The sequence below is a fragment of the Aquarana catesbeiana genome, linkage group LG05 (assembly GCF_042186555.1).
Source record: "Aquarana catesbeiana isolate 2022-GZ linkage group LG05, ASM4218655v1, whole genome shotgun sequence".
Lineage (NCBI taxonomy): Eukaryota > Metazoa > Chordata > Amphibia > Anura > Ranidae > Aquarana > Aquarana catesbeiana.
Window position 1 is genome coordinate 236,147,081 of NC_133328.1, and position 15,697 is coordinate 236,162,777.

At 44.4% G+C, this 15,697-nt stretch overlaps 1 long non-coding RNA gene across 1 annotated transcript in view; it reads left to right on the forward strand.

The window, feature by feature from the left end:
* Positions 1 to 711: 711 nt before the first annotated feature.
* Positions 712 to 15,697, forward strand: part of LOC141145862 (uncharacterized) — a 229,980-nt gene continuing 214,994 nt past the window's right edge. Inside the window, exon 1 of the long non-coding RNA XR_012244681.1 lies at positions 712 to 897. This is a non-coding gene — a long non-coding RNA (uncharacterized lncRNA). The remainder of the gene's footprint in view (positions 898 to 15,697) is intronic.

Here is a 15,697-nt window from a genome sequence, read left to right on the forward strand (position 1 = left end):
TCCATAAAAGAATTGGGTGGGCAACTACATTGCACATGAGGTTTAATGTTCAGAAATGTAAAGTAATGCACTTGGAGGCCAAAAGCATGTATGCAAGTTACTCGCTAGGGGGGAGAATCGTTGGTGGATTCCAGGATGGAAAACGATCAGGGGGTCCTAGTAGTTCACAGGCTCAGCAGTAGCATGCAATGCCAAGCTGCAGCAAGCAGAATATTTGCATGCATTAAAAAGGCCATTTACTCAAGGTACAAAACTATAATTCTACCACCCTACAAGACTCTGGTCTGGCAACATCTTGAATATGCCATCCAGTTCTGGTTACTAGTCCTCAGAAAGGATGTGCTGCTGTGGTGCATGTGCGGCTTTTGTAGATGGCGGACGCATATTGAAAGAGCTCTGGTTCAGCTTCGCTCCCTTGATCCAATGCATTAGCCTCCAAAAGCTCCAGGGGTATGCAAATTGATCCCCCTACACCACCTGCATGTAGGGTTGCCACCTGTACAGGATTCACCCAGACAGTATGGGGATTTCAGCCTGCCTGATACCCAGACACATTATTCACGCCGGGCTGTGGCTGAGAAGCTTCACACTGCAGCAGCTCTCAAAGTGCCGACTTAACAGAATACTGAACTTTTCAGACGCTCCCTTGCTAACCCCCTCCCATGTAGGGAGTGTGGGCAGGGAAAGTCAAATTGCTTCAGCGGTGGGGCACTGTGTGGATAGATACTGTATTTCAATATGCCCCTCCTGCGGGGCTGGGGCTAGGACGAGCCAGGCAATTCCATTGTATAGAGTTTTTGCAGTGGCTATGCACGGTTCTCATGATGTGTGCGGGGAGTATGATGCTGCTGAGTGCAGGAGTGAAGAAAGTGTGATCTCGGGCATGCACCAGGGAAGGTAAGGGTGAAGGAAGCAACATGCCCATGCATTCTACTGTGTGCAATAAACTCATGGTACTTTGTACAATATACTATTGAGCTGCCACTTACTCCAAATATTTTAAATACTTCAGGTTGCTGCTCACATCCAAATGTACTCCCACATTCCACGACTAAATATGTAAAGATTAATGGTGTTGCACTACCCTTAACCCAGGTGTAAAGAAATATTTTAAATAAATTGTATTAAAAAAGTGATAATTAAATACACAATCCCAGTGCAGTAAATCTGTATATACTAAAAAAAAAAAAAAAAAATTATACTCCAAAATCTTACCACATATGTTGAAATATTATAAATGAATTGCATAAAAAATGTTAATTGAATCCACAATACCAATTCTGCAAATCTACAGATTAGAATATACCAATAAAATGTGCTCCAACATGTTGAATACATACACCAATGTTGTCAGTTTCATAAAGAACACCCAAAAGAATTAAATCCACAATCTCAGTGCAGTGAATCATCAATAATAAGCAAGTTGCATTATACAAATAAAAATGTGTGCAACGACAAATTTGTAGCATGCACTTTACATATTATTGACGATTCACTGCACTGAGATTGTGCATTTAATTATTTTGGGTTTTTTTAATGTAATTTACAACATTGGTATATCTATTCAACATGTTCATTTATATTTCAACATATGTGGTAATATTTTCGAGTATATTTTTATTGGTATTTATAGATTTGCAGCACCAGGATTGTGGATTCAATTGCTACTTTTTTATACAATCTATTTAAAATATCTGTTACTACACATGGTTAAAGGGTAGCGCAACATCATTAATCTTTATAAACTTTATGGTTTCTTAGACCTTTGGATAAATGTTTGCATAATCAAGCATGCATTGTGCAAAAAGTGAAAACAGCTGGTAGGAATGGCTGGTTATCCAGCTAAAGACGGACTTAGGGCTGCACATAGGCATTAGAGCACGCCATAAACATTAGAGCACCCCATGGATGCTAGCGTGACCAATAGATGTCAGAGCACCCCATAGACAAAGCAAAGGTTAGAGTGTTCCATCATGGACATTAGAGCAACTCATGGAAATTAGAGTGCCCCATAGATGTTAGAGCTAGAGTGGCTCATAGACAATAGAGCATCCCATAGACAAAGCAGCCCATGGTGGTTAGAGTGCCCCATAACCTTTGGCGCACCCTATGGATGCTACAGTAACCCAATAGACAGATCATGCTAGAGCATTCTATAGACCCAACCCATGGAGGTTAGAATGCCCCATAGGCAGAGTACCCCATGGATATTAGAGTGACCCATGAAGTTTAGAGTGCCCCAATAAACTGATTAACCCATGGATATTAGAGCGACCCAGAGAAGTTGGAGCACCATGTAGGGTTGCCACCTATCTCTGGGATTTACCAGAACAGTCCAGATATTAAAGTATGTGTCTGGGTTTCAATCCGCCTGAAACCCAGACACATTATTCAGATTGAACTGTGGCTTCCAAAGTAACAGAGATAGTCACACACAAATCTGTTGCCATCTGTTAACTCAGTTTGGCCACACCCACTGTTCGCCGTGGCACGTGTAGCGCACCGCAATACTATAAGGTGTTTAAGGTCTTTTGCAATCCTATAGTGTATACTACATACAAAATTGTCGTATGTCACAAACAGTTTGGCAGTAGGAAAAGGTGGCAACCCTACCCGCACACCACATGGTAAAAATCGGGTACCAAAAACACACTCCCCAATCGCAATCCGAGCCACGGCCCTCCACCACCATGGATCGCTTCCTAACTAGGCCTACATCCCCAGCCCTGCATTTACAAGCGGACCTGCCGAGCAAAATCATGTTGACACGGCAGGGGAGATACACATATACACACACACACGGCTTCACCCCCTCACAGATCCCTGCATCCCAGTTCTTTTTAACCCCTAAGCTGCTGGATGAAAAGCTCCAGACCCTTTTACATCGAATAACCCACAACATTGTTCAGGAGGTAGGGAAAATATCTCAGGAATTGAGGGGAGAACTGGACCAATTGGGGGAACATAGTGATGTGCTAGAGACTAAGTTTGATTATATGGTATGTACATGCCTTAGAAGAGGATAAGTCTTCCCTTAAACACACTGTGTCGCAACTTCATTTACATCAAGAAGATCTTGAAAACAGAGAACGATGTCTGAATCTTCATATACGAGGTGTTTTGGAAAAAGTGAGCGACAAGAACGTTTATTCGTATCTCCTTGGCTTGTTCAATACCCTTGCACCCGATATTGCTGACAGATTGGCACCTGGACAAAGCCCACAGGTCCCTGGCTCCTAAACCCCCTGTTGGGGGCTGACCGAGGGATATGGAACGTTTCCACTACTATGAAAGCAAGGAAGCCCTACTCTGGCTACTCACAACCGCTCACACATCGTGTACAAAAGGAGACAGGATACAGATCTTCAGTGACCTCTCACCTTGGCAAAAAGACGCTCGCTGCGGCCCATCACTTCCCATCCCCAATTCCACAAAATCCTATAATATTGAGGTTTCCCATTTTGTCTAAGTGTTATGAAAGATGGGATTCAGCATAACCTTCATGACCTTCAGGAAGAGGGAGACAGAGGGAGTACAAACTGTCCTTGTTTGATGACCCTGACCACCTACTCTCTTTACCATCCCTGCATAGTCTACTGAGTCTATTGTCTCAATTTGGCTCCCTTTCCGGTTAGAAAATCAATACCACCAAGACGGAAGCCTTACCTTTTGTCAGGGCTGGCTCAGCCCTCCCTTCTCTGAGCTGGCCGCTCAGATGTCGACTAATTGCCAGCTCTCATCTCTCTCCACAGTTACCCAGCTGTTGTGGATCTGCTCGTCAGTCCCGCCTACTTAAAGATCTCCAGCTCACTTCATTCCTGCCTTCGCCTTGGTCACATCACAGCAAAACCATCTCCTGCGTTCCCGTTTAAAGACTGGCTTTGCTGAAATCCCTTCTGGCTCCTTATCCTGCTTGCTGTTCTTCTACTTGGATCCCTGACTTCTGGCCTGGCTGATTACCCGATCTGGTTACTAAACTCTGGCTTGGCTGATTACCCGATCTGGTTACTGAACTCTGGCTTGGCTGACTACCCGATCCGGTTACTGGACTCTGGCTATGCTTTGAATACGCTTACTCTACCTTTTTAATTTTATTAATAAACAAGTGTGATTTTGCTGTACTTCTGTCTCGGTCTGGTTCATGGTTTCTGACACCTATCCATGCTCCCCCCCGATGTTCTAACTTCCCTACAACAGTCATACCCATATCGATGGTGTCCTCGCTCCTTGAAATATTTAGGGGTGCCGATCACAGCTACTTACTCATCCCTGTACCAGGCCAAATATAACCCTATATTCCGAACTATTAATGACATGCTAAAACGCTGGAACGCCTATCCTATTTCATGATTGGGTATGATAAACGTTGTAAAAATGTCCATTATGCCTAAATTGCTGTACTTCTTTGAAACACTCCCAGTGGCAGTACCTATGTCTCAACTTAAGCTGCTCAAACTCTGGTTTCTAGACTTCATCTGGAATGGTAAAGCTCATCAGATTGCCAGTGGTTGTCTCTCTTAGGAACCAAGGAGGTTTGGGAGCCCCAGATGTTCTCAAGTATTATTATGCATCTAGTGGTGGCCCAAGACATTGTGCTGCCTGGTACCAAGAACAAAATGCTGCCCCCCCCCGCCCAAAAAAAATAGAAAAATCACGCCCACCAAAATGCCCCCATCCATTTTTTTATATCATGATAACTAAATTGGACCTGTCATGGCTCTATACATGTATATAGGAGTATAAAGAGGACCTGTTATGGCTCTATACATGTAAAGAAATATAAAGAGGACCTGTCATGGCTCTATACATGTATATGAGTATAAAGAGGACCTGGTAAATACTGCTATCATCCATTGCCCTACTGACACCATCCACCTCCCTCCCCACAGACTCCCCTTCCCTTTTATCAGTCCCCCCTCGATTAGATCAGGGAACCCACACATCAGTGTCCCCTGCGCCGAAAGACCCCCATTAGACTGCCTTAGCAAGAGCCGCTTCGAGCCAGGAATTGTAGGAGCTGGAGTTTGGGGTGGAACTCCACTACTGTTTGGCTGTTTTCCTTCCTTCCATTGTGTGGGGAGCCTTGGGGAGAAGTGTGTCGGCAAGACACAGGAATCAAGACATCCAAACTGGTGCACTCACTCACAGGGCTGCTGTTAGCAATTATTGGGGCATACAGCCATCCTCATGGGGCCCCCAGCCCCTGAGGGAAAGAGGTGGGGGGAGGGAGATGAGAAAGGGGAAGGGGAGGCAGGAGAGAGAGGGGGTGAGAGGGGCAGGGATGAGAGAGAGAGGGGGTGGGGGGTGAGAGGGTGGGATTAGAGAAAGAGTGGTGGGTGCAAGAGAGGGGTGAGCGAGAGGCTGAGAGAAAGAGAGAATAAGTGTGAGAGTAAGAGAGAGGGGGGTCTGACACAGAGGAGGGGGTCTGACACAGAGGAGGGTAGTGACACAGAGGAGGGGGGTGACACAGAGGAGGGGGGTGACACAGAGGAGGGGGGTGGCACAGAGGAGGGGGTGACACAGAGGAGAGGGGGTGACACAGAGGAGGGGCTGAAAGCGGAGGGGGTTGACACAGAGGAAGGGGGGGTGACACAGAGGAGGGGGGTGATACAGAGGAGGGGGGTGACACAGAGGTGGGGTGACACAGAGTTGAGGGTTACAACAGAGGAGAGGGTGACACAGAGGAGGGGGGTGACACATTGCTCCATCGGGTCCCATGGTAGGGCCGGCCCTGTATACATCCCACCTCAGGTCGGTCGCCTCCTGGTCTAGCCAGGCGACCCCGAACAGATGGTCGGAGATTGAAATGGGAACTCTTTACCCTGCACATCCTTGTTCTCTGCTATAGTCTCCCTTTCCTCATCAGAATTCTAGACTACATGAATTATGCTTGGCCCCAATGTTTTTTACCTTGAAAATATGGCATTTATGCTCTGTCGTGTCTTGTTGAAGTTGGGTCTAAGGTGACATCCCCTAAGGATGACCCCTTTTCTTTCCATGACCCCACTTTATTGCAAATAACCCCTGGTGTATGCTTATAGAGTATATAGTCTGGTCCCTTATTCCATGTCATTTTTTAAATTTGTTTCCCTTTTCCTCATTATGTATACATTTAGGATCTACTTATTATATATAAACAATTTCTCTGTCTTGTTCTGTTCGTTTTGCCTATTGAAATCTCCCCATTGTATTGTTTCTTTTTTTTTTTTTCTCCTATGCAAATTTAGTATTTCTTGAATACCTTCAATAAAAATACAATAAAAAAAAAAGAAAGGATGTGCTGGAACTGGAGAGTCCAGAGAAGGGCGACAAAGCTAGTAAGGGTATATAATTAAAAAAATACCGCGCTGGAGCAATAAAATAAAGCAGCAGTGAACAGTGTGACAACACAAATATCAATAACAAAAATAAACTGCGCTAAGTGTCCTTTAGTTGGTATTAACAAAAAATATTTGAAGTATATGTACGATGGTATAGTCCAAATATCGCTATAAGTGAGATAAAAGCAATGGTGCAACATGCATAGAAATAATTCACAATCCAAAAGATCATGACCATGAATTGCCCTTACCAGAACGCAAAATGTAATAAGCAGATGGCTTAAACCCAGCCGGGGCCTTTTGCCGGCAGATAGAAGGGTTCTTGGAGTAATAAAGAAGATATTCTATCAGGATTTCCCGATACAGTCATCAATCTCCCAGTGAGATAGAGCCCAATGAATATAAAGCCTGATAGGGCGTACACACGGTCGGACTTTGTTCGGACATTCCGACAACAAAATCCTAGGATTTTTTCCGACGGATGTTGGCTAAAACTTGTTTTGCCTACACACGGTCGCACAAAGTTGTCGGAATTTCCGATCGGCAAACACGCGGTCACGTACACCACGTACGACGAGACTAGAAAAGGCTGGTTCAGAACCAAGCGCGGCACCCTTTGGGCTCCTTTTGCTAATCTCGTGTTAGTAAAAGTTTGGTGAGAGACGATTCGCGCTTTTTCAGACTCGTGGCTTTCAGATCATTTTCTGCCATTCAGTTTGTGCTTGTGGGTTTGTATTTGCTCTTCAGTGCGTGCAGTCAGTTCGTATCAGAGTTTTCTGTGTGATCTTGCCTGCTCGTTGCTGTTTTTCAGGTCGCTCTTCACAGGCCTTGCTGTTCTTCAGTGCGTTCTGTTACTTCGTTCTGAGCAGCCGACCGTTTTCTACCCATGTTTCGTATGCGTACTCCTCGTAGAGTTCGTGCTGTGCGGGGGCTTGGTGTTGGGGTCCTGACCTTGACACAAGTCCAGTCCATGAACAGGGTGGGGAGGAGTTCATGGACCAAGAATTGGTTGCTTCAGCGTGACCAGTTCTGTCATATGCCTTTGCTCCGTGAGATCCGTGAGAATAATCCTGATGATTTCAGGAACTCTCTCAGGATGACGGACCCCGTGTTTCAACGTCTGTTGGCTTCGCTGACCCCCTATAGCAGCAGGCAGGATACCTGCATGAGGCAAGCCATCACTCCGGAGCAGAGGTTGGTCGCTACCCTGCGGTATTTGGCGACAGGGAGAAGTCTGCAGGACTTGAAGTTCTCGACAGGCATCTCCCCCCAGACTCTGGGTATCATTATCCCAGAGACCTGTTCTGCCATCATACAGGTCCTGCAGAAGGAGTATATGAAGGTAAGATTTGTGTCCTTTAACATAACATTTTATTGTATTTAATGTTTGATAATATATTGTATTTCTTTCCTCATTCCCTAATTACCATGATTGTAATATGCTGTGAATGTCCCCTTTGTTCTCATGCATGCTGGATTGTTATGTAATTATTATTTTAGGTCCTTCATACATATTTGCCCTTCAATAACCTCCCCAGCATGGTGTCTCCTGGCCTATATTCACCTCATGTAGTCACTTAACAATGTATTTTATCAGCTCCATAGTAGTGCTTTACCCCAAACACCCCCTAAAATGTTTGTAAATGTTATTTTTGATTTAAATTCAGGCAGAGTGGCAGAGGCTTTTTTTTTTGTGGTGTCCCCAAATAATTTTTAGTAACCCTCCCTCCCCCCAACTGCTAAGTCAGCTGATCCCAATTCTCTATCCTCAATCATCTATCTGCTGACTTTGCCAAACCCATACACACTATACCCATCTCTTTACCGGTCAGATTTATGGATGAATTCCCCAAAGCATGTACTGCAAGGGCCTGCCTGTATACTTTCCAATGGTACTGTTTAAAGTTTTTGTATCCTATTATTATCTTGATAGGTAATAGCAGAATGTCCAAATGTCCTCAAATGTGTACAGTGTGTATTTATATCTTTGTATTATGACACTTCTTACCTGTCCAGTGGTCTGCCAATAGTGTAACTAAGGAGGGGCTGTTCCAAGTAATACCCATTATTTAGGCATTCATCTCTCAATGAAGTGAAGAGGGTTACCTGTCCAACAGTTCCCCCCCTATAATGTTAGAAATGGCCCATGAGAGGGGGGGGGGGGGGAGGGGGAATATGATAGTTGTACCTTATACATTGGCCTTGTTAAATTCCCCTTAATAAATGCTATCTGGAGGTTGCCCCAGAATGTTTGTGTCTAATCTGCTTGCCATGTTTCTGTGAAAAAATAGTAATGTTTATTGTTTTTTCCTCAACAGTTTCCTTCCACGCCACAGGAATGGCAGACTGTGGCCTCCCACTTTGCCCAGCGGTGGGACTTTCCTAACTGCGGAGGGGCAATTGATGGGAAACACGTCCACATCGTCCCACCACCTAACTCGGGGTCGTACTATTATAATTACAAGGGGTTTAATAGTATAGTGATGTTGGCGGTGGTGTCGGCTAATTACGACTTCTTGTATGTGGACGTGGGGAAGAATGGCCGGATGTCCGATGGTGGAGTCATCGCCCAGACGGAGTTCTACAGGCGTCTCCAGAATGGCAGCTTGGACTTGCCAGCTCCAGAGGACAATGTGGAAGGTCTCCCATTTGTGTTCGTTGCTGATGAAGCGTTTGCGCTGGGGGACCACCTGATGCGGCCATTCCCGATGAGGACCCTCACCCCGGAACAGAGGGTTTTTAATTACCGGCTGGCCAGAGCCCGAAGAGTGGTGGAGAACACATTTGGAATCCTGGCCAGCCAGTTCCGACTATTTCTGACACCCATCCATATGGCGGAGTATAAACTGAACCATATAATACTGGTGTGCTGTGTTCTCCATAATTTTTTAAGAAAACATTCTGCCAACTATGCTGGCTCAGTTGGGCCTGAGGCCGGAATCCTACCTCCAACAACACTGATGGCGCTTGAAAGCGGCCGTCCTGGCTTGCCCTCCCTGAGTGCCCGTGATGTCCGGTTACGATACCTGGAGTTCTTTGCGGGTAGGGGGGCTATCAATATGCCAGACAATATGTGAAGCCTTTTTCAAATAAAAAAAAAAAAGAAATTCTTTGTGGACATTTACTGCTTGTGTTTGTTTTAGCTGACCCTGACAGAAATGTTTTGAGTGCAGAAAATGTCGTGATTGGGTAACCTTATACAAAGCACTGTTGGCTGGTATTTCCTAAATGTAAAAACACATTTCACTACAAGTGCACTTGCAACTGCACTGAAACTGCACTTGTAGTGCAAAGTGGATTTGCCCTTAGGAAATAACCCCCACTTTTGCATAAAACAGCTATTACATCACCCCAAAAGTGTTGTAGTGTTAAGACAATAATCCACACATTCTTGAGTAAGCCACTTTTTTATACCTGCACAATCACATGTGCATTTACCCAAGGTTTTTAAAACAAACCAACATGTTTGTTGTATAACAATTTTTGCAGTAGCATTATCAAAAATCGAAATATCCATTTCAGATAAAACAGGCCTGTGTAAAACCAACAAGAAAGCCAAAAAACTAGAACTTACAAAGTTCACATTAGGTAAAACCTGAAGGCTATATCAGACATCAGTATTTAGGAACTGGGTTTGATATAACGTTCAGATGGGGGGAAATCACCCCTGGAAAAGCCAAATTTGGAAGATGCACACCAATTTACGAATGTCAACATGTGCTATCTGCCATCAGGGGGGATCAAGGGACGTGTTTTGGGGGAGCAAGCCCTTCCTCAACGCAACTTTATAATTGAGGAAGGGGTTGCACCCCCAAAACGCGTCCATTGATCTCCCGTGATGGCAGATAGCACATGTTGGCACACTGTGTGCATCCTCCAAATTTGGCTTTTCTAAACATTGCAAAAAAATTTTAAAGATTGAACCACAATACAAAAAGTGATTTTGTGGGGTTTAAATTTGCCCCAAAACATCAATGATGTTATTATTTTTTTTAATAACATCATGGATTTTTTGCTGGATGTTTTGCAGTTCGGCATTACACCCCATGATCTCCCCGATCAGGATCTGGGCACTTTCAGAAGTAAAGCGTTGGGGATCCACAACCTCGCGATCACCTAAAAAGAGATAAATAAAAAAAAAATAGGTCTCAAAAATCTGCCACCATCCATCTCTTTTACCTGAGTCTGTGGTCGCAGACACTCACCTGTTGTGGTGCCAATCTCCACCACATCTTCTTCTTCCTCCTGCTCAGCTTCGTTTGGGGGTATTTCACCTTCTTCCATAGGTGGGGGGTCTCTGGTCTCCTCGGATGAGGGGTGTCCTCCGAGTCTTTTCTCCCTTATGTAAAACAAAAATGGTATAATTAGCACACAGATATTTGATGGCAGAACTAGAAATAGGAAACATTGCATGGAAGTGGGGTACAATTGTCTATTTTAGCAGAGTTCCAAGATGTATATTTTTTATTGGACTTTGTCAAGCTGCAATACTTTACCTGTTTAGTACAAGCTTCACAGATGTAGCCCCCTTTATAGTATACACTGGAGCACCTGTGTGGCCCCCTAATAAAAATGGTGTTCTGGGGTCCCACACTAGTGCTCCAGTGTCCAGATGTGAAAAAAGCTGCTCAGTGTCCTCTCCTTACACACAATCTAGTTGGCATTTCATTCTAGTAACAAACCCATCTACACAAACAAATATTTGGCATCCAAGTAGGCCCAAAAAAAATGTGTGAAAATGCATATGGCCTAAACAATGGTGTTCTAGAGGCCGAAAGAAAAATGTTTGATACGAACGAATAATGGGCCCATGAACATTAAAGTTGCCCTTTTAAACGTTACAATTAATAAAAGCATATGGAGCAGAACGAATGGAATAAAGACAGAAAGAATAGGAACACAGCACAACTACTTACTTTTTTGCAGCACTCTCCCGATCTTTCGGTACTGCTCTGGCTCTCTCAACTTCAGGTCCGACCACCGCTTCCTGAGCTGATCTTTAGATCTTCGTACCCCGAAATTCCTGTGAAGGCTTTTGACCACTTTAGCAATGATTTTGGCCTTTCTGATGTTGGGGTGGGGGTAAGGCCCATATTTTCCGTCATAGTCGGACTTCCTCATGATGTCGACCATCTCCAACATCTCCCCAAAGGACATATTTGTGGCCTTAAAACGTCTCCTTCTGGATCGGGACGTACCTGGATCCGGGCTTTCCTCCTCCTCCTCCTCCTCGTTGCTATAATTAGCACGCACCTGCTCTGACCCCGCCATGTGCTCTTCACCCACTGCGCCGAACGAAAAGGGGCAGGGAATAGACTAGAAAGAACGTCAGGGGCGGGCGGAGTTACACGCATGCGCAGTGTGTATAAAGCGTAACACGCGTGCGTATTACGTACGATCTGTGAGCGGAGGAAGGAGCATTGGACGCGCCGATCGTAAGAACGAAGGTAAGAGACAAACTTGTGCCTATACTGCTTCTACATTGAGGCCTATATTGTAACAAGATTAGGAGAGTTTTGTCTGACATTAGGCTTTGTCTTGTGCTGTGTCTTGCAGTGAACATGGATATGGTACTCAAAGATAATGACTTCATGTCAGTATTCATAGAGATGCTAAGGGAGCTGTCCTGTCTGTGGGAGATTAAACACCTCCATTTCAAGAACCAAGCAAAGAGGAAGGCAGCACTGGAGCAATTGTGTGAAATTGTGAAGCAGGTGATCCCCACGGCAGACATCACTTATTTAAAGATATTAATTGGTTGCCTGAGGAGTACATATCTAAGGGAGCGCAAGAAAGTTCTGGATTCACAGAGATCCGGAGCAGCAAATGACATCTATGTCCCCAGGATGTTGTACTACGACAGGCTGCATTTTCTGGCAGGCCAGACTGAACCCAGGTCATCCCTCTCCAGTCTTCCTTCTACGCTTCCTTCCCCCCCGGCTGAGGCTTCTGACGCCCAACCTGGGCCTTCCAGGCCACATGTGGAGGAGCCCAGATTGAGCCAGGTATAGCATTCCTCTAAATATTTCTGCTTGTCCAATCAATGATGTTAACTAGATGTTAGTTGGGAGTACTAATTTAGGATTGGGATTGATGAAGCAACAACTAAAACTATGTCCTTTTTTCATACACAGGGAAGTCTCAGCCAGGAGGTGGCCGGGCCGAGCCAGCTGCCTGATATGCCGGTCCCTCCACCCCCCCTGAAAAGAGAAAGTGGCAGTAGGAGGAGTGCCCTAGAGGAGGCTGCTATAGGATTCTTTTGGAGGGCTACAGAGGTCCTGGGAGCACCCCACACCATGGAGGAGAACATTGCTGCCTTCATTGCATATAAAATGCAGAGGATGGAGAAGGGCCAAAAAGTAATGTGTGAGGCCCTCATATCGGAGGCTCTGGAGAAAGGTATGAGGGGCCAAATTACACCTCAGACACACCTTCGCGATGGTCCTCCTCCTCCTGCAGGTCCTCCTCCTCCTCCTCCTCCCTCTCCTCCAGGTCCTCCCAGTCCTCCTCCAGGTCCTCCCAGTCCTCCTCCTCCTGCAGGTCCTCCTCCTCCTCCTCCAGGTCCTACTCCTCCTCCTGCCACATCTCCAACTGCACAGCCACAGCCGGGAATGAAGTGTGAAAGGAAGACCAGACAGTGATTGCCCTGGCTTCAGTCTGGTCGGCCAAAAAATGCAGCCTCTTGTGGTACCACAGCCTGGGGACATACATGTCATCTGCTGCTATCCGGATCTCTGCGAATTCTGGACCAGACTGCCCTCCCTTACATATGGACTCCTCAGGCCACCAATTTTGATGTTGAAGAATTGATGTCTGCCGTGGGGGTCCCAGGCTTCGCTAATTTCTCCTGTTGATCCAGTGTTGCCTTCCTCTTTGTTTGGTTCTGATCCCTTAATAAAGGATTTTTGTTTTGAATTATACTCTCCTATGTGTTTTACTTCAAAAATGACAGTTGGTTTGTGAGGATTCAGGTACATTTCAAATATACAATGTGAAATGAACAAGGGACACCAACAACAAACAATCTCCTGGAGATTAAATAATATAAGATATCAATGGTGTTGGGGTAACTTGACACACAAAACACACCCAAAAATATTCAGGAGTAAAAATAAAAATAACATTGAACAAAGATCAGCTTTGGAAAAAATCCAAACATTAAAGAAAAAAAAAGGCTGAAAATCCAAAAGAAAAAAAAAAAAAATATATAAAACTGTCAGATGTGACAACTAATAACAATATATTCAGGGAATCCCACAAAAAAAACACAAATAAAACTTTGTGATAAGTGTATGTGAATATGAGCAGCAAAACTACTTAATTCTTGTCACATTATAAAGAAGAAGAGAGTGCGCTGTATTAAACCATTTTGAACATTGCAGCGTGACGAAAGTGCTGTATCCATTGCGAACACTAAGTTTACCAGAACGAGCTGTCCCGTCTCGGAATTTCTTCTGAGCATGCGTGGCACTTTGTGCGTCGGAACAGGCCACACACAGTCGGAATTGACGCGATCGGATTTTGTTGTCGGAAAATTTTATCTCCTGCTGTCCAACTTTGTGTGTTGGAAAATCCGATGGAAAATGTCCGATGGCGCCCACACACTGTCGGAATTTGTAACAACACGCTCCGATCGGACATTTTCCATCGGAAAATCCGACCATGTGTACGGGGCATGAGAGTTGTAATGAACTGAGGGAACTATGCCTGAACTCTGACAGATCTGATCGGTCCTTATCTCAAAAGGCCCCGGCTGGGTTTAAGCCATCTGCTTATTACATTTTGCTTTTATCTCACTTATAGCGATATTTGGACTATACCATCGTACATATACTTCAAATATTTTTTGTTAATACCAACTAAAGGACACTTAGCGCAGTTTATTTTTGTTAAGGCTAGTAAGGGGACTGGAGGACCTCAGTTACGAGTAGAATTGGGTGAACGGTTTGGGTGAACAGTTACGAGTAGAGTTGGGTGAACGGTTTGCTCGGCCCGAACATCGCCCGTTTGGCGGACACCCAAATTGCGGGTTGCTCAGCAGGATGAGTGCCCCACAATGCACTGCAGGCTTCACAGTGCATTCTACAGCCCTATTTGGATGAAGCAATGCACCTGGCCCCTTTTCACTTTTGTTAAGTTGTCAGCCGTAGTTTTGTTCATGTCTGGGAGGACAACAAGGAGAGGCAACAAGGACAACAAGGAGAGACGTTTCCATGCCACTATGATGGGGCTAGCAGCGTCTGTATTCACAGGCAAAGGTGGATGTGGTCCGTCCTCAGGCAGGGCATGTTTGTCTGTTTAGTGATGTTGCCCCTGCTATCCAGCCACATCATGCAGAGGAGGTATTTGGACTGGCTTACTGCTACCGATTCTTAGATGGGCATTTTAGCAATATACAGAGATATGGGAAATGGTATTGACACACCCACCCACCACGGTTGAACTAGATGGACTGGTGTCTTTATTAAACCCTGGCAAGTATGACATATTGCAACTGTTTTTCTTATTTGTGCTATATGTAAACATTAGCCTAATTACTTAATTCTATTTTTTATTTAGTATTTACATTTTATATATATTTATTTTATTCTTCCTTGGATTTGTGCTGTATGTTCTTTTCATACACTTTGTACTTTTATCCTAGTTTTGACTTCTTATAGAACGTGTGTTACACCATTAATCTGAGGAAGTTACAGCTAGCCACAAAACACGCCATTGGTCTTTTCTTACCAAAGTTGTCACTTTCGTCTGAATATTTTTGTTATGCACTATGGTTTCCAACACTACATACCAAATCTATCCACAGGCGCCTCTGAAATAATCCACATCTTCAGGCTTTTTCCACTGATACTGAACTTACCTAACCATCCTGCTTTCCTGAGTGGACCTGGGACCAGGCTACCCTGTGCAATGAGAGGGACCACCTCACCAATTGCGTAGAGATGTATATACTCCACAAGCTCTGAAACTATGTTGTGTTTACTATTCTTTCATGGCGATTTGCAACATGACCAGTGTTTTATTTCTACTGCATATTTAGTATTTTGTTTTTTTTACATATCTTGAAGCTATACTACATCATGAGGGCTCTGATGTCATGAATTTTTCCACTCAGAGCACCATTTTTTTTAAGATAAAGTTTTCAAAATGGCCTATTAAAAAAAAAAAAAAAGTAAAAAAAACTGCTCTAGAAACAATGAGCGCAAGGCTTCATTCTAGACCGAAAACTATTGCTAATGTTGTGCTGCTGATGTACTGAAAAACTACAGTGGGGACGGAAAGTATTCAGACCCCCCCCCTTAAATTTTTCACTCTTTGTTATATTGCAACAATTTGCTAAAATCATTTAAGTTCATTTGTTTTCCTCATTAATGTAC